Source organism: Mesoplodon mirus (genome assembly GCF_964341445.2).
Source record: "Mesoplodon mirus genome assembly, chromosome: 7".
NCBI classification, from domain to species: Eukaryota; Metazoa; Chordata; class Mammalia; order Artiodactyla; family Ziphiidae; genus Mesoplodon; species Mesoplodon mirus.
The window spans coordinates 83097235-83116470 of record NC_138983.1 but is presented as its reverse complement, the minus strand read 5'-3'; the positions used below and the strand labels follow the sequence as shown (position 1 = coordinate 83116470).

The following is a 19236-nucleotide window of genomic DNA, read 5'->3' as shown; positions in this document are numbered from 1 at the left end:
CTTCCAAGACTCCAGTTGGATTCATTGGAGTAGGCAACGTGGGGAATCCAATGGCAAAAGAGCTCTTGAAACATGGCTAGCCACTCACTATTGCTGATGTGTTCCCTGATGCATGCAAAGAGCTGCTAGATGCAAGTGGACCCGGTAGTGTCTTCTGCAGCGGATGTAGCCGAAAAAGGTGACAGAATTATTACAGTGCATCAATGCGCTAGAAGCTTATACTGAAGCAAATGGAATTCAAAAAAAAGTGAAGAAAGACTATTAATAGATTCCAGTACTGTTGACCCTATGGTTTTGAGAGAATTGGCCAAAGAAGTTGAGAAAATGGGAGCAGTTTTCTCGGATGCCCCTGTTTCTGGTGGTGTGGGAACAGCTCGGTCTGGCAACCTCACATTTAGGATGGGAGGGGTTGAGCTGCTGTGGTGCATGGGCTCCCATGTGGTGCATTGTAGAGCTGTCGGGACTGGCCAGGCTTCGTAGATCTGCAAACACTTGCTGTTAGGTATTAGTAGGATTGGAACTGCTGAAGCTATGAATCTGGGACTCAGGTTAGGGCTTGACCCAAAACTCTTGGCTAAAATCCTAAATACGAGCTTAGGACGATGTTGCTCAAGTGACACTTAAAATCCTGTACCTGGGGTGATGGATGGAGTTCACCTGGCTAATTACTATCAGGGTGGATTTGGAGCAACACTCATGGCTAAAATCCTAAATACGAGCTTAGGACGATGTTGCTCAAGTGACACTTAAAATCCTGTACCTGGGGTGATGGATGGAGTTCACCTGGCTAATTACTATCAGGGTGGATTTGGAGCAACACTCATGGCTAAGGATCTGGGATTAGCATGAGGCTCTGCTACCAGCACGAAGAGCCCAATCCTTCTGGGCAGTCAAGCCCATCAGATCTGCAGGGATGTTGTGCGTGAAGGGCTACTCTAAAAAAGACTTCTCATTCGTGGTCCAGTTTTTGCAAGAGGAGGAGACATTCTGAGTTTGCCCTCTGGCTGTGAACACTGAAACATTGAAACCAAACTGTGTCTTGGAGCCCCTTATGGCTCACTCCACAGGAAAATGGGCTTAATCAAAGGTCAACTGTCTGCTTTTGAGTGTCTAGGTCAGGGGTCCCCAACCCCTTGGCCTCGGACGGGTACCAGTCCACAGCCTCTTAGGAACTGGTCTGCACAGCAGGAGGTGAGTCGCAAGCAAGCCAGCTATAAGCTTCATCTGCCGCTCCCTATGGCTCACATTACCGCCTGAACCCCACACACCCCGCCTCCCCTCCCTGGAAAAATTTGCTTCCAGGAAACCGGTCCCTGGTTCCAAAAAGGTTAGGGACCTCTGGTCTAGGTCACAATAGATCCTGGGATTTTTCACCCATTTTAAACTGCTTATTCTTTTTATCTATTTAACAAACATATCATCTGTAATTTTTTTTTCTGCAAGCCACTGATGGTAACTGCTAGCTAGCTAGCTGATTGGCCTTTTTCAAAAGTTTGATTCCTGAGCATCTTCAGCTAAAACGCTGCCTACTTCACTCAGGATATTATTTACTCCACTTTACAAATAAAACTAAAATTGTTTTCAACAGGATAAAATCTATCCTCGAGGAAAGAAAAGAAATTGGTGTGAGAAAAGGTATTAGAGAAAGGGGAAGTATAGTGAATTACTACCTGTGTGCCTCAGAAAATTTGTCCTGTTATCCCAGTGGTGATATTCTTGCATTGAGATTACTGGTTTATTTTCTAGGAGTTGTTAAAGCAAGAGAACTCCTTGCTGCACGTTATGTAATTTGGACTCTTACAATTATCTTGGTGTGCCCCTCTTGTAACAACTTCCCATACTCAGCAAACTGTTTTTTTCATATTTTTGCTTCCTTGTACATTTTTACTGCATATTTTTTACTTCAAAAGAATGACATCTTTAGAACTGTTTCAGAGCCAGCGATGATACGTGCTTTAGATAATTATTACACTATGCTAAATATAACCATATTCTTTTGAATTGAAATAAATTTCTATGCTGATAAAAAAAGAGAGGCACATTTCATTAATGTTTAAATAGTATCCTTCCTCCTCTAAAACTTAAAATAGGATTCAGTCTGATTCCTAAAGGGTTATTTTCTTCAACAACAAGAGCTGACTTAGGCCATTTCTTGGCAGTGGAATCTGAGCATAGAGGTCTCTGTCTCACTGCCCTTTGATTCTCACTCACGGTATCCTGGGTGAATGTAATGGATGGGTGTGCCCTTATGACTTAGCCCACTGCTACTGCTCCTGATGAGGGTTAGTGGTGTGGGCCACTTTAAATCTTGCCCAGCAAAGTGCTGACATCTGGGGTTTCCTATCAAGTTTACCAGATATTCCACAGTAATTTCATAATTTACACAACATAAAAACACTGATCTTGAGCTTAGGAAAGCATTTCATTTAAACAGATACAGAACACTACTCTACAAAATGGTTTAAAATTTGTGAGCAATTACATTAAATAAACTCTAATATAAATTAATCTAATACAAGTAAAGTAATAGTCGCAAAGCTACTGGTCGCTTCAGAAGCGGTGGCTACGGATAACTTCAAAGTTGTTTCCTCAGTGCATTAAGAGGCGAAACTATTTGCTGTCAACTTCTTCTTGGGGAAGCTTTTTTCCTTAGTTTGATGCTGATTCGCGTTATGAATGTATAGGAACCATTACTGGTTCTTCCTTTCCATATTCAGTGCACCATTATACTTCTATCCTCTTAAGATCTGGATATCTGTTACTGCTACTGTTGGCTGGAGCCTGGCAGGAGGAAAGCTATCAAGAAAAAAGGTCAACAAGTGTTCAAGAGTTTTAGCATACTACTGAGACTTTTTATCTACCATAATCATAAGAAATAATAATTAAAATTACAGCCTGGTCAGTGAGACCTTGAATAAATTGTGGAAGCATCCATGTTTCCTACAGTTTCAGGGGATGGATATTTCCTGTTATTAACTCTATATCCTCTTCAACTGGAACAGAGAGACCTTTCTCTGTTGAAGCAGTTTTGTCTTTTTCCTGGGTATTTTTAGTTTTCTCTTATGATAGACTTGTAAAGCTTACCTACACAAACTTACACATACACGTATAAAGCAAAGAAGGGGTAGAGTAGTCTTGAGAGGACACTGTTTTGTAGCAGGCACACAAGACAGAGGTAATACTCCCTGATTGCATTTGCCTCCCTAGCCCCATCTCCTTTGTGGAAAGCATCAGCATTCTGAGTGGTCTCTGCACCCCACTAACTGGACGGAACACTGCATTGGCATTCTTAGGGAGCATTGATGGTCCCTACGGAAACTGGTTAGAGCTTGTGCAGCCACAGTGCACAGGAAAGAATCAAATATACTTCATATAACATGCTTACTCTGTTTTGCTTAATTAGCACTTACTCCCTGTAAAAGGCTGATTTCTGCTTTGACAGGGAGTAATCGAACTCTGTATTCACCCAAACCATAAAATTAAAGTTAACATACCTCAGCTTTTCATCCTACTGGAAGAAATGTATGAAATCTAAAGTTATTTTTTAATTGCTGCTGTTTAGAATGCCTGAGGCCCATTTGCTGAACTTGTTAAAGAGCAGTGTTAATGAGGGTAGTTTTCGTTTCTTTCTTTTCCGACCACAGCATGAATTCTCAGCCCAAAGTGTGCCCTGTTTCCCACAATAGAGACGGGGAAAAGTGAGAGTCTCTCACCACAAAGCATGAGACAACTACAAATACTTTTCTCCCAGAGTTAACATTGATGACAGTCTTTGTGGAAAAGGACTTCCTCTTTTTGCGGGAATACAGTAGAAATGCAAGTCATATTCTCCATAATTTCACTACTGGAAAAATAATTTCATAGTCCGTATATATATACGTGTATATATATATATATATATATATATATATATATATATATATACACACACACATATGTATATATATATATATATTTTTTTTTTTTTTTTTTGCGGTACGCGTGCCTGTCACTGCTGTGGCACTTCCTGTTGCAGAGCACAGGCTCCGCACGCGCAGGCTCAGTGGCCCTGGCTCACAGGCCCAGCCGCTCCGTGGCATGTGGGATATTCCTGGACTGGGGCACGAACCCGTGTCCCCTGCATCGGCAGGCAGACTCTCAACCACTGCGCCACCAGGGCAGCCCCATAGTCCATATTTTTTATTGGTCTTCTTAAAAACATATACAGTGTTTACAATAAGGAGTAAAAGAGAAGATTTTCAATGCGATATTTCAAGGAGCATTTTGTAAAGGCGGGATCCAGTCCCAACTTTGGAAAATTAACACACACCTATGAGATCAAAGAGTCACCTGCAAAAAATTTTATTATGTTTTTCTTTCATACTAGTTTCCTAAAGGTGCATTGTTACTTCTTGGTAATGTAATAGTCAGAAATGACTATATGGTGGCCATTTGAGGAAGAAGTAGCTCTTACATAAGTGTCTAGTGACCTTATCTCTTTTGATACAATACCTCTTGGTTTCAGAGGCTTGCACAGATTTCCTCTAAATGAATAAACTTAGTAAGATGTTTCTAACTATCAATCTAAAAGTAGATTTAGAAATCTACTTCTGAAGCAGTTTTGTTAAGTAATTATTGGTCAGTTCTCTTTCTGATTGGTACTTCTTTCTGCAAAACAAATCCCTGTACTTAGAACAATGAATACCACCATCCCTGGCTCCTTGATTATTACACAGTGATGTTTCTTGAGAAAAAAGCTTACCCTTTTTGGGGGGAAACTTCAGTCCATGAAGTAAAACTTCATTACAACTAGATCTGCTTCTAATGCCAGTGTGATGCAGATCAGTATCCCCTTTCTTTTGACTTTCCAGGCTGTGTGAAGAGAATGGTATGGTTTGGTTTAGGAAGGGTTGTAGCTTAAGAGGATTGCATTATGTTTCTGTGTCACTTTGGGGGGTTTTATTTCAATATTATATCCTGTTCTGTAAAAACACCATAGTCATTCTCTTACTTATTATTAAATAATTAAACGCTGCCCTTTGTTTACTTTCCCCTTCTGATCAGAAGACTCCTCTCCACTCTAGGCCTTGATCTGAGTTCCAATTCATCAGCTTGTAGTAGCTACGCTTCTGGTTTCTTTTTTTTTTTTTTTTTTTTTTTTTTTTTGCTGTATGCGGGCCTCTCACTGTTGTGGCCTCTCCCGTTGCGGAGCGCAGGCTCCGGATGCGCAGGCTCAGCGGCCATGGCTCACATGCCTTGCCGCTCCACGGCATGTGGGATCTTCCCGGACCGGGGCACGAACCCGTGTCCCCTGCATCGGCAGGCGGACTCTCAACCACTGCGCCACCAGGGAAGCCCTATACTTCTGGTTTCTGAAGTCAGTCAGATATGGGTCCCATTTCTGTCTTCATCAGTTATAATTTATTCTCTGATATATGCATACCAGAGCTGGCAGTGACAAACATTTTGCTTCTCCTTATAGGGTTCTGTGCATTTTAATAGAGGATCACAATATTTTAAGCAGAGCTGGGATGGGGTGGAAAGAAAGAGCAGGAAAACATGCTTTTAGGAAGGTCTGAAATACAAATCACATGGAGGTAACTGCTTGAGAGAAAACCACCCCTACCTGAGTATTGTCAATAAAGTAGCACAGGGAGGCAAACGAATCAATTGTTCACTAAAAATGTTTTTCTTTAGAAGAATAAAATTCACAAGAAAGCCTCATTGCAAATAAAATATATTTGTTTTCCTAAAGGAAGATATTTGAAAAGTCGTAGTAAATACCTGCTTTGACCTTCTGTGTCCCTAGTGTTCTATCTCCACTAAGTTTTATGAACACTACATAGAGGAGGAGCCTGAGTCTCAAAGACCATAAGTAAGAGATGGATTCCAGAGCCTTTGCAAGGTCCATTATGCCCCATGACTTCCCATTGCTTGTGCTGTTCATCCAGATAGGTGCTTAGGATACCAGAATGAATACATCTCTTTCGAGAGGTTTTTAACAGACATTAGATACTAAACAAGTACAACACCTAACAAATAGAACAGAATGCTTTATTTAAAGCAGAAACAGAATAAATGCTCACCTAGTATCGTTTAAATCCCCTTTAAATTATTTTTTGAATGAACATGTTTATATTTGAGGGTATTTTCTTATTTTTTCCTAGTTCCCTTTACTTGCACCTCCTTTCTTTTTCTCTTTTCCCAACTGAAACGTTTATGGTTTCAAAAGTAATTACTTCTTGAAGAAAGTTTTCGTGTATACTAAGTGCTACCTAATGGAAGCCATAAGCATAGAGTCTGCTAGCATTTAGAGTGGTATAATACATAGCCAGGTTGAATCAAGTGGGAGAGAAGGTTAATCATTCTTTTAAACTGGCAGTGTTGCCGGAGGTGGATTGATATGCTTTTTGAATCTCTTATGTCCTGTAAGTCCCCTTGATCACAATCACTATGTTAATGGTTGAGGTTTTGAATTAGAGGTGTCTCCTGGGCTCAGCTGGGCCAAGTCCCTTCATCTCTCTGGCCATATTAGGTGATAGTTTTCTCATTTCAATACACGATCTATGTTAGAGGGAGTGTTGACTATACCAGACTTTCAACGTGAGCACCCAGAAAGTGGAAGAATCTCTCTATTGGTGATTAATCATAACTCTTTTCATTGTGAATATAGTCCTTCCCTTAGGTAAGGCAGGAACACCATGAAAAATAGAAAGTTCTCGGGTGTCTGTGGAAGCTGGAGTGCTCTCGACCTGTCAGCTCACTGGCAGAGCAGGCTTCGTCCGGACACTAGAGAACAAAATGTGAAATTGGCACCAGCCAGCCTCTCCATTGCACAGGATATCCCTATTTAAATTTGACAACCAGGATATTTTACAATTTGAAATTCTTGTCATCTGGTTTTCTTTAGTTTTTTCTTTGGGTTGAAAAGACTGAGAAGCTTGTTAAAAAATCTGGAATTCTGATGGTGAGGCTTAACCAGATGTATTGAGTCATCAATCAGCAAACATTGACCAACGCTTACCATTCCCCCAGTTACTATACTAAGGACCCAGACACGTCTCAGGTAGTGGCCTTGCTCATTCACTGTATTTACAGTACTTTTTTCTAAATGTAACCAGAGCTCAGGTAAAGACAAGACATTGATTTGAGTCTGAAGTAAACAAAGCTGACTGGTCTGATCCCTTCAGTTTCCAGAATTATTTTGTTTCAGGTAGTAATTTTCCCAGACCAATAGAACAAAGTTCTATCGTCTATTTATTTAATATTTTATCACAATAGTCCTTGCCCCTTTGACCTCTAGTGAGGAAACTTGCATAAGAAACTGAAATATGCTTAGGTTCTATGGGTAAGTGCAGGTAATGATATGAATGAAATTGAAAATGAAAGCCAAAGGTGGAAAAGGCAGTTCTGAATAGTTGAAGTAAGACAGAGGTATTTGAAAAATCAAGTAGAAAAGATACCATAAGGAATGGAGAGCTTCTGGAAGTTTTCTAATAGGTGAGGGGTTGGTACATCTTTTTTTTTTTTTTTTTTCCTTAATAACATGTCTGGCAGTTGTATGCCAGAGAAAGTTATAAGGGGGTTGACTATATGCATGAAGTCCAGTGAGAACACTGTTTCTGTAGGCCACTGACGATGTTCTGAGTGTACATTCTATAGTACTAGAAATTAAGTTAGGAAACAAAGGGTAATCTGATGTCATTTTAAATGAAATTTCACAAATGATTAGAGCTAAAAGGTGTCTTTTTTCTCTCAGCCAACACGTTGAGCACGTACTATGGGGCAAACACTGTGCTTATGGGTAAGAGATAAAAGAAAAAGGCCAGAGGAACTCAAAAGAGAGTGTGAGAGATGCATGAACAATGCATTACAATCGAGTAGGGATAGGCTATTAAATAAATAGATCATAAAAATATAAATTTGTAAAACAGAACTTGGAGTCAGTAACCCTTCTAGGGGATATTAAAGAGAATGCCAACAATGAGGGGTCTTGGAATTAGGTTTTGAACGTCAGTAGGAATGTTCCACGTGGAGAGAAGGTCGGGGCATACCAGGCAGAAGGAACATCCTGGACTTGAGAACCAACACAATATATGTAAGTGACTGTAAATGAGATTCTTTTTGACTAGAGCATAGGGTATAAGTTGCCAAATGGTAGAAAATAGAGTATAAAAGTTAGGCTGGAATGAAAGTATAAAGTGTCATAATTCTTATGATGAAAGATAGGTGTTTTCTACAAAATGGGTTACTTACAAATATTTTAAAAATAGAGACCCCGGAGAGAGGAGCACGCCCGAGGAGCAGCCCCCGGACCGGAGCCTTGGGAGCCCGGGGCTGGTGAGTGAGTCCCGACGGGGTAGGTGTTGCGTCTGCAGGCCTGCAGGCGGTTGTGGAGCCTGCGGCCCTTGGAGAGCAGGGCTTGCGAGACCGCGGCTTGGAGAGCGGGGCTTGGCTTTGCCCGCCCCAGGGCCCGCAGTAGAGCCACCGGGAGGGTTTGACTGCTTCCTGGAGGTGGAGGGGCTGGGCTGGAGGACAGGGCTGGCTGCTCCGGATGGGGCTCCCCTGGGACTTGTGAGCTCCGGGTGTCCTGGTGGAGCAGGGTCCACAGGCTCGGCCGGGACGTGCCGCGTCCTCCCCTCCGTCCAACCCCGATCCTCCTCCTCCTCCCGCTCCTGTCGCCGTCTGGGCATCTCGCACGTGTGTCTCAAGGCGCGTCAGCACCTTGGTTGTCTAATGTAAGCGTCCGCCGCCCCCCTGGGTTGTGCTCTGTGGAGTCGCCCAGTGTAATCGGTGCAGGACGAGTCTGCAGGGCTTCTGTCCTGCTGCCTCGGGTGAGGAAGGAAGCGATGGGGCCTGAGGAGGGAGATGACTTGTCCTAGACCCTCACCGGGTGTGCACGTGGGGTCGCTCACAGGACTCCAAACTCCTAGGGCAGGTGTTCTGTCCACTTAAAGTCAGTTTTAATAAAAGATGTTTTTGAGCGTCGCACTTAAGTTTGTAAAGTTTGTACAAATCATTGCAAGACAAGCGCACCTGAGTGTGTCCCTTTATTCTGGGTATCCTGTGGATGTTCTGATCTAAGTTGTTAACAGACTGAGAAGAGGTAAACTATAAGCGTTTTTAAATTTCATATTTAATGATGGAGGTTTATTTTAATAGGATTCAGTGTACACTCACTATGGAAAAATAAAGTATCCCCTCAGGTACCAGAGTCACGTGGGAGCTACAGACCTGAGGGTGGTTGCTCCCTCCTTATTCTCACAGGCCCTTCTGAAGGTGAAAGGACGGGTCTCCCACAGGTGTCTCTTGTGGAGCGCGGGGCGGGTGCTCGTGCATCCCGAGCCGCTTCAGTCGTAGCTTCACTGCCTGCGTTTTCCTTCTCCAGGTCCGCCTCCACTGTCACAGTCCTGCACGTTGTTCCAAGAGCAGCGGAAAATGAATCAGCCTCTGGTGAGTTTTGCTGTTTATGTGTTTACCTGCTGCTGTTCTTTTGTGATAACACCTTGGGAGGCGAATAGTTCAAAAGTTAAAATGGGAAAGTAGGAGTAGGTAAAAGATGTGGTTAGACAAAGTGTAGAGGAGCAGGTCAGTACCAAGTGTTTCTGGCAAGTTCTACGTGTAGATCCCAGGATCCTCTCAGAGCCACAGTACAAGCCTCGTGTTCTTGACATTTGTGGCAAAACACCATCCCTTGCTTGACTTACATTGTCCTGCCGAAGCACTTTTGTTCTCGAGCGTTAAAAGGTTTCCTTGAGGATCCCGCTGTAGGCCGCGAGCCTTCCTGAGTGACAGCCCCTAACGTGTTGACGTTGGTGCCTTCCTTGTACTTCCTGTAAGCTGAGAGCGTGCTGTCCAGGGAGCACTCAGTGCATATAACTTGTCTGTTCGGTAGAACACCGTTGTCACATAGGTACATTGTTTCCAGTGCTCAGTCGAGGGATGCAATGAGGATCATCTGGAAGAACAGCCTTGTCACCCTTCCAGTAAATTGAGCTCTTTGTCTCTTACAATCTCAGAGGGTCGCGTTACACACCATGCAGTGAGGTCTCTGGCAAAGATTCTTGTTTCCCAGCTGAATTGTATCGTGCAGCCTGCGGTCTTGGTTCTGCCCCTCCACGGAACCTGATCCGGTTGAGGTGACCTGGCATCCAGCATACAAAGCAGTGGAGATTTGCCAGTCGTCACCTCAGACCACTGTCGCCTTGCCATCTGCAGAGTCTGCTCTGTTGGTTTCTGTGACAGATCTCTCCTTGCTGTCTTCCTGACTGATTCTTTCTTCCGCCCTCTTTGTGTGTTGTCTTTTCCCCCTTGGTTCATGACTCTTCAACCCGTCTGATCTCACCCTCTGGTGCTTTTCACCTCCAACTCTGTCAGTTCTCCCACCTGGACCAGATAGATGCCTCTGTCCAGCCACTTGCCAGCATCTCTATGGAGTTTGTCCAAAGGGCACCTCGAATTACTAGATCCAGTAGATCCAGAAATGATTATTTACAGCTCCCCTGCCCCTTGCCTTGTCCTGTTGTCTCTGGTGGCTCATCGTTGCATCATCCAGCCTGTCACCTGCCCAGAAAAATGAGTTCATTGTAAAGTCCTTCTCCATCCTCTGTTACCACGTTGTAGTGTGAGGCTTGTTAATGTCGTATTCTAAATGTTTTTTATTTGTTCTCCTTCATCCCATACTTGCTACCATTAAAACAGCTTATCTTTTCATTCCTGTAGTTACAGAAACTTTTCTTCTGTGCCGCTACCTCTTTCGTCCAGCAGCTCAAGTGTATTCTCCATGCTGAGTATTTCTCCTAAAATATTAATCACAGCATTTTGTCTGCATGTGGGAAGCACTTTAGAGGTTCCCTGGGTGACTGGACAAACGAGGTTGCCGTTCCGCGGAGCCATGAACCATCGAGCCCAGCACTGGGGGGAGGTCGTACCTCGCAGATGATGCGTTTGGATGGATCTGTGGGGTAAAATCCTGATCGGAGAGGCTTAGGAGAGAGGAGTGGGAGAACTGGGTTTGTTCTGGTCCCAACTTTTTCAAGACATTTTGCTGTGACGGGGAAAATAGAAACTGGACAGTAGCTGGGGTAGGAGCTGAGGTCCGGGGAGGATGTTGTGTTGTGTTGTGTTGTGTTGTGATGAGAGAAATAACAGTGGGAATGATCCAGTAGATGCGTGTGGGGGAGGGGAGAGCTGCTGCCCGTGGTCCTGGAGTGGGGAGGGGATGGCTGAGCAGGGTTGCAGGTGGGGAAGCCCTCCGATGGCTTCTGTGTTCTCAGGGAAGCAGCTCCTCAGCTGAGGGTGAGGGTGAGGTTGGGGGTTTGAGGGGAGAGCAGAGCTCTGGGGCCCAGCTCCGTCGTGACCATCAGCACACAGTGCGTCCAGCTGGGAAGACTGCACTTGCCTCCCTGCCTGAAAAGCCGTCTCCTTTCTTAAATGCGGGAGTAATTACTCTCTGGGGAGCCTGTGTAATTACATGGGTGCTTCTCGGCTCCAAGCGAATTGAGTGCCAGTTCTGGCCATGGACATTTTCTTCTCTGCTGATGGAAGGGTCCCCAGAGGAAGTGTCCTGCTTGCCTGGCTCTTGGCCTCGAGGACCCTTCACATCATCTAGTGTTGTGTCTTTTATCCTTGACATAAGCATCAAATGTCTTCAGTTTCTGCATGTGATCTTAAGACGCAATTCCCTGCTTCCAGGAGCTTCTGTTCTCCTCGGGAAAGGCACTTCACAGACGTAATTACAGGAGAGGACGGGAATCCTGCCCGTCGATACGTAGGGAACTCCAGAGTGCTGACAAAGCAGAGCCTGCTTTTATTTATTTATTTATTCATTTAAATTTTTTATTTGTTTACTATTTAACTTATTCAGTTTCAGCTGCGTTGGGTCTCTGTTGCTGCGCGCGGGCTTTGTTCTCTAGTTGCGGCGAGCGGGCGCTACTCTTCGTGGCGGTGCGCGGGCTTCTCATTGCGGTGGCTTCTCTTATTGTGGAGCATGGCTTCTAGGCATGTGGGCTTCAGTAGTTGCGGGTCCCGGGCTCAGTAGTTGTGGTGCGCAGGCTCTAGAGTGCAGGCTCAGTAGTTGTGGCGCATGAGCTTAGTTGCTCCGCAGCACGTGGGATCTTCCCGGACCAGGGTTCCAACCCGTGTGCCCACTATTGGCAGGTGGATTCTTTTTTTTTTTTTTTTTTTTAACTTATTTTATTTTTTTGCTTTATAACAAATTTAATCAGTTATACATATACATATGTTTCCATATCCCCTCCCTTTTGTGTCTCCCTCCCACCCTCCCTATCCCACCCCTCCAGGCGGTCACAAAGCACCGAGCTGATCTCCCTGTGCTATGCGGCTGCTTCCCACTAGCTATCTACCTCACGTTTGGTAGTGTATATATGTCCATGCCGCTCTTTCACTTTGTCACAGCTTACCCTTCCCCCTCCCCATATCCTCAAGTCCATTCTCTAGTAGGTCTGTGTCTTTATTCCTGTCTTACCCCTATGTTCTTCATGACATTTTTTTTTCTTAAATTCCATATATATGTGTTAGCATACAGTATTTGTCTTTCTCTTTCTGACTTACTTCACTCTGTATGACAGACTCTAGGTCTATCCACCTCACTACAAATAGCTCAGTTTCATTTCTTTTTATGGCTGAGTAATATTCCATTGTATATATGTGCCACATCTTCTTTATCCATTCATCCGATGATGGGCACTTAGGTTGTTTCCATCTCCGGGCTATTGTAAATAGGGCTGCTATGAACATTTTGGTACATGTCTCTTTTTGAATTATGGTTTTCTCAGGGTATATGCCCAGTAGTGGGATTGCTGGGTCGGACAGTAGTTCTATTTTTAGTTTTTTAAGGAACCTCCATACTGTTCTCCATAGTGGCTGTACCAATTCACATTCCCACCAGCAGTGCAAGAGTGTTCCCTTTTCTCCACACCCTCTCCAGCATTTATTGTTTCTAGATTTTTTGATGATGGCCATTCTGACTGGTGTGAGATGATATCTCATTGTAGTTTTGATTTGTATTTCTCTAATGAGTAAAGATGTTGAGCATCCTTTCATGTGTTTGTTGGCAGTCTGTATATCTTCTGTGGAGAAATGTCTATTTAGGTCTTCTGCCCATTTTTGGATTGGGTTGTTTGTTTTTTTGTTATTGAGCTGCATGAGCTGCTTATAAATTTTGGAGATTAATCCTTTGTCAGTTGCTTCATTTGCAAATATTTTCTCCCATTCTGAGGGTTGTCTTTTGGTCTTGTTTATGGTTTCCTTTGCTGTGCAAAAGCTTTGAAGTTTCATTAGGTCCCACGTGTTTATTTTTGTCTTTATTTCCATTTCTCTAGGAGGTGGGTCCAAAAGGATCTTGCTGTGATTTATGTCATAGAGTGTTCTGCCTGTGTTTTCCTCTGTGAGTTAGACAGTGTCTGGCCTTACCTTTAGGTCTTCAATCCATTTTGAGTTTATTTTTGTGTTATGGTGTTAGGTAGTGTTCTCATTTCATTCTTTTACAGGTAGCTGTCCAGTTTTCCCAGCGCCACTTATTGAAGAGGCTGTCTTTTCTCCATTGTATATTCTTGCCTCCTTCATCAAAGCTAAGGTGAGCATATGTGCGTGGGCTTATCTCTGGGCTTTCTATCCTGTTCCATTGATCTATATTTCTCTTCCCCAGAGTATATTTCAATAAAGGTATGTACATTGTTTGTTTAGACACAAGGCTGTCGCACACTTAACAGACTACAGTATAGTGTAAACAGAAGCTTTTCATGCACGGGTACACCAGAAATTTCATGTGACTCGCTTTATGGCGGTATTGGCTTCATTGCAGTGTTCTGGAACTGAAGCTGCAGTGTCTCTGAGCTGGGCCTGTGTACCCAGAAGTGGGATTGCTGGATCATATGGAATTTTTATTTAAAAGATTTTGAGAAAACTCCATACTGTTTTCCACAGTGCCTGCACAATGTTACATTCCTGCGTACAATATGCAAGGGTTACGATTTCTCTACCACCTTGACAACTCTCATCTTTAAAAAAAAATAAAAAATTGTAGGCATTCTAACAGATGTGAGGTAGTATCTCATGATGATTTTGATTTGCATTTCCCAGATGATTAGTGACGTTGAGCACCTTTTCATGTACCTGGTGCTGTGTTACGTCTTTCTAACGCACATACACACACACAGAGGGATAGAAGGAACCTTTTGGAAGTGATGAGTATATTACCGTGATGGTGGTGATGGTATCACAGGTGTGTGCATATGTCCAAACTCATCAAGTTATATACATTAAACATGGGCTAGATTTTGTATATCAGTTCTACGTAAATAAAGCTGTAAAAGCCCAGCAACAAGTGGTGTATTTCATGAGCCAGTGAAGCCCAGGTACATCTTGTCTCCTCTCCCAGGGGTGAACCCAAGCAGCCTTTGAACTTGGCTCACTTTCTGTTTCTTTAGTTTCCCCTTCTATTACTTTTGTGTTTCTCCTTTGTTTTCAGATTCCAGCGAAGTGGTTCCCCATTTGTGGCAGCAGTGATTCTGAGTTTGGCTCTGTCGTTTGAAGACTTGATGGTCTCTAAAGGGATGAAGTTTCTACAGAACTAATCTCAGTTAGGTGAGAGGTAACAGAGGATCTAGTTTGTTAGTCTTTTCTTAGTCTTTTCTGTTTGTCTATTTGTCTACTTTGACAAGCTCAAATCAATGAAGAATCTCTTGCCCAATGGGATGAGAACGGCTCTTTAATATCTAGACTGGTGAGTGTTTATTCCTGACCCAAGTCTAAGACTTAAAACTGCAGGTAAAAGTTCCATTTCTCTGTATGTCTGTGTGTCTGTAATTCAAAGAGGTCTTTACCTCTGACAGTGCGAGTATGTAATGTTTTCCTACTTCTGGATCTATTAAAGTAGATTGTAGAGTCTGTTAAATTAAAGGGTTTCTGTCCTGATTGGCTTACAAAGATACAAATGTGCTTATAAAAATTATATATCCCTAAAATTCTCAGAGAGAAAGGAATTAGAACTTCTAATACTTTAAATGTGCTAGAAAAATATTCTTATTGAAATCAAGTCAGGGAATTCCCCAGCGGTCCAGTGGTTAGGACTCGGTGCTTTCACTGCCAGGGTCCAGGTTCAGTCCCTGGTCAGGAACCTAAGATCCAGCAAGCCCCTCGGTGCAGCCAAAAAAAAAAAAAAAATCAACTCAGAAATTTAAAGACTTCAAGTTTACATAATTTAGGTAAATCTTTGACACATGAAGCTAGTTTAATATTTTTGGTTTAATAAAAAGTTATTCGTATCTTATTTATCAGTATTAGGCATACATTTAAAACAATTCTACTTGGGTGTGTTCTTCCTAAATTTATATAGGTGTGCCCATCAACTAAGCTCATATTACTTCTACTTAATGTTTAAGGTTATGAAAACTGTAAGTTTGTGTTTAACCACATTTAGTTTTTATTCTGACAGACTTTCTTTCAACAGTAACTATGTTTTCTACTGTGTTAGCTTGTCGATAAATTCCCAGATCTTCAGTTTACGTAAACCCTTGAACTGATACTAAATTGTGTTACTTACTGGATAATCATTGGATACCGAGGTCATTTGTAAGCAAGACAGAAACCTGAGGCATTGATTACTAAGCATAATCTCAAGTTATATGCTCTTGCTGCATATGTTTACTTGTTACCTAGAGGCTCTGTCTGTGGGTGTGTTAATGAATGTGTTTGTCTCTGCCACTTGAATAAGTTGTGTAAGGGATGTTTGTGGCTGTGTAAAGTTGTGTTATGTGTGTTCATGAGCTGTGCTAGCCTGAAATGCTGATGTGTGATGGGCAGTTGTCAATCATTCACTCCTAGTTTTCTTTGTGAAATGGAAGTAACTTTGGTTCAAAGTTAGTATTAATATACTATGAATGAGGCTTGACCCATAGTGATGTTATCGGCTGGAACAGAACTCAGGTTCAGCTGCTCATCGCTCAGAAGTCAGTGTTCCAGAGACAAGGGTTGGTGGAAGAAGAAAGATGCTTTATTCAGGAAGCTGGCAACCTGGGAAGATGGTGGGCTAGTGTCCCCAATACCATCTCCCAGTTGCCAATGAGAGGGAAAAGGGGTTGATAGGGAAAAGACGGGAAGTCTCTGGGCTGTGCCGGTGGGGGCTCCGTGCAGAGTAGCACAGTCAGCTCTGACCATCCTCTTGAAATTGGTCATGCAGCGGTGTGGTCAGTGTCATGTTGATTGTTTCAGGCACAGTTAATCTTCAATTCCAGTGTTGGTTTGTTCCCATTTCCTTGAGGCCAGTTCCTGGAATTGTGTAAGCCATTGGTTCAGGTCTGCTCAAGATGGAGCAGCTTGTGTCATAGCTCCAGTCTGGTCATCATACAGTTAGCTTTCTCCTCTTGTAGTGGTTTTAGTATCTGCAAAACAAGTTAGGAGTGTGTGTCTGACACTGTTACTTATGTCCTTCGGGAGGAACTAAAGATTCTGTGACTGCTGTTGTCCTAATCAGTAACTGCTTGAACCTGTTCTTTGGTGACTCAGGGGAGGCCTGGGAGACTGCAGCTATTTTACAGACAAGAGGCAGGGGACATGGAAGGGCCCTGCATGGTCCTGCTTGGTTCCAGCAACCGAGAGGTACAACTTTGTATGCAAGATAATGCGATGTAGTTTTGTTTATTAACAGGAACAAAAATCGTTTGGTCCTAAAGTAAAATGACTGATTGTTCCAGCACCAGAAAGAGGATAGTGAAGGACACAACCTGAATGGGTATAGAAAGTTGTAGGAGACGGGTAGAAAGGGAATTTTATTTGTCTGAGCCGAAGGCAGCTCAGTTTTGATGTTTATTCCAGAGATTTTCAAAAAAGAGCTTATGGTTCTCTTAGTAGCAAATATTATATTGATGCAAAGCTGGAGTTTGGTTTTCTCTCTGTACAAATGATAAATTTTTTTCATGGAGTATTGGTCTCTTTAATAAGTGGTTGGAAAAGTTGTTCTCTAAATCTGCCTAAACAGCAGAGATTCTGTATCTCACTGGAAGAGGTTTCTGCACCTAGTTCTGAATTCATCCGGCCTTATTATTTTTTTGAAAATAAATGCACAGGGACTTCCCTGGTGGCTCCTTGGTGAAGAATCCGCCCGCCAGTGCAGGGCACACTGGTTCAAGCCCTGGTCCGGGAAGATCCCACGTGCTTTTAGAAACTAGAGCACGGAAAGACTAAGGTCACGTGAAATTTGAAACGCTAAATATTGTCATAGTGTTAAGCAGTTTGAAGATTGTTGGAAGAAATTATTTGTCATTCATTCAAGCAATAAACATTTGATGAATACTTGCAAAACATAAAAAACCTCTAGAGCCCGTGAGCCACAACTACTGGAATCGACGTGCCTAGATCCCATGCTCCGGAACAAGAGAAGCCACCGCATGGAGACGCCGACGCACCGCAATGAAGAGTCGCCCCCTCTCCACTGCAACTAGAGAAAGCCCACGTGCAACAAGGAAGACCCAACGCAGACAAAAATAAATAAATATATAAATAAATGTATTGGGGGAAAAAAAGAAAGAAAATAAATGCACAACAAAATTTCTGCATTTCTGAGAAAGTTAAGCTTCCTTAAAACTGTGTTCCTTTTGGTCTGTTTTTGTTTTTTTTTTTTTAAAGTCTACTGTCAGGAACTCCCTGGCACTTCAGCGGTTAGGATTCTGCGCTTCCACTGCTAGAGGCCTGTTTTCGATCCCTGATCAGGGAACTAAGATCCTGCAAGTTGCGTGGCGAGGCCGAAAAAACAGCCAAGACAAAATAATCGTCTCTTGGCTGTTAAACAAAGTCAAGGACCTTTAGTTCCTCCTCAAGGGCTATTGGGTAATATTCTGAGCCACATCCTTGGAGCTGTTTGGCAGAGACTGAAACCCCCAGCAGGTGGAAGAAGTTAACTGCATGTTGCCCACAAGCACGTAGACCCCAGACCAGTTGGAACCAGAAGGCTGATGATGTTGAGTCCCCGTTACCTCACCACTGACCAATCAGAAGAATGACCGTGAGCTGATCACGCACCCTGTAACCCTCTCTTCAACATGTAGCCCCTTTCTCTTTTCCCTGTATAGTCCTCAAGCAAAACTTCAGGAGGGGAGAGTTGGTTCTTCGGGACACGAGTCCACCTCTCTTCTGGACTGCCGGCTTCCTCAGTAAAGCTATCTTTCCTTTTACCCAAGAGTTGTCTCTCAGTATTGGAGTCCTGAATGATGCAAGACCTGCCTCATCTTCTGTAGTTTTCTCTACATGAAAAATAATTGAGGACTATTTTTCAGAGTTAAGAAATGTGGTTGGATAATCACAACGCCATTAAGCAACACCTCGTTGGACAGCAAAGAGGCGAAGCCGACTGGTAATGACCACACACATCCTGACTGTGAGAAGACTTTCGTCTTTATTGTAGTTCCCCAAAAGCTGCATCGCACGGTACTCTTGAACAATCTAAAATAACATACAAACATGCTGAGGCAAGTTAAAAAATTAGGACTGAATTCCCACAATTCAATAATGAGAACTAAAAAAATACAAAATTTATGCTTACAAGAATTGGGAGGAAATACCCACTATGCTATAAGTAGAATGGAAATATGATGTAATAGATAAAATCAACAATCTCTCTTGAAAATGTGAGTAAAACTGTATATATGTGTAAATATACAACAGCTACAGTTCTCATCACAAAAGTTTGTAGTAATAAGATGTTTCAAAATGAAGACTATTTCAAAACTATTTAAAATAAATATATAAATATAAAATATAAAAATACAATAATTTTATAGGTGACATTTTCAAAATAAGCCAGTGAAACTTAAGTCATGAGTCATGACCCTGTGGCTGTAATTATATATATATATATATATATTTTTTCCTAATTATATATTTTAATGTTATTCCCTCCTATTCTGAGCCGCTACACTCCACCTTCAAATGCTTCTAGACTGGGGCAAACAAGTGTATAAAAAATGGGACCTCCAATGTTCGTCTCAGGGGAGATGGAAATGAAATGATCTGAAAATTGAGGTGGTGCCTTCCAAAAGGGTGGAATCTGAATAAACCCTGTTTTCTTATTGTCCTGCCACAGACTCCTAGAAGCACACCCCGCTCCTAGGAGTATAACACGAAAACTGGCCTCCGCTCATTCTAGAAGATGCTGGCTTCTTCTCGATGATCTGCACAAGAGGCTTCTCCCTTCCTTCTTCACGGCTGTCGTCAGTGTCTGGATTGACCTCTTGTTGAACA

The 19236-nt window shown here is 42.7% G+C and overlaps 1 long non-coding RNA gene across 1 annotated transcript in view; it reads left to right on the top strand.

Moving 5' to 3' along the window:
* Positions 1 to 19236, top strand: part of LOC309808703 — an 83337-nt gene that overhangs the window by 31296 nt on the left and 32805 nt on the right. The window contains exon 2 of the long non-coding RNA XR_014294779.1: positions 9368 to 9432. This is a non-coding gene — a long non-coding RNA (uncharacterized lncRNA). The remainder of the gene's footprint in view (positions 1 to 9367; positions 9433 to 19236) is intronic.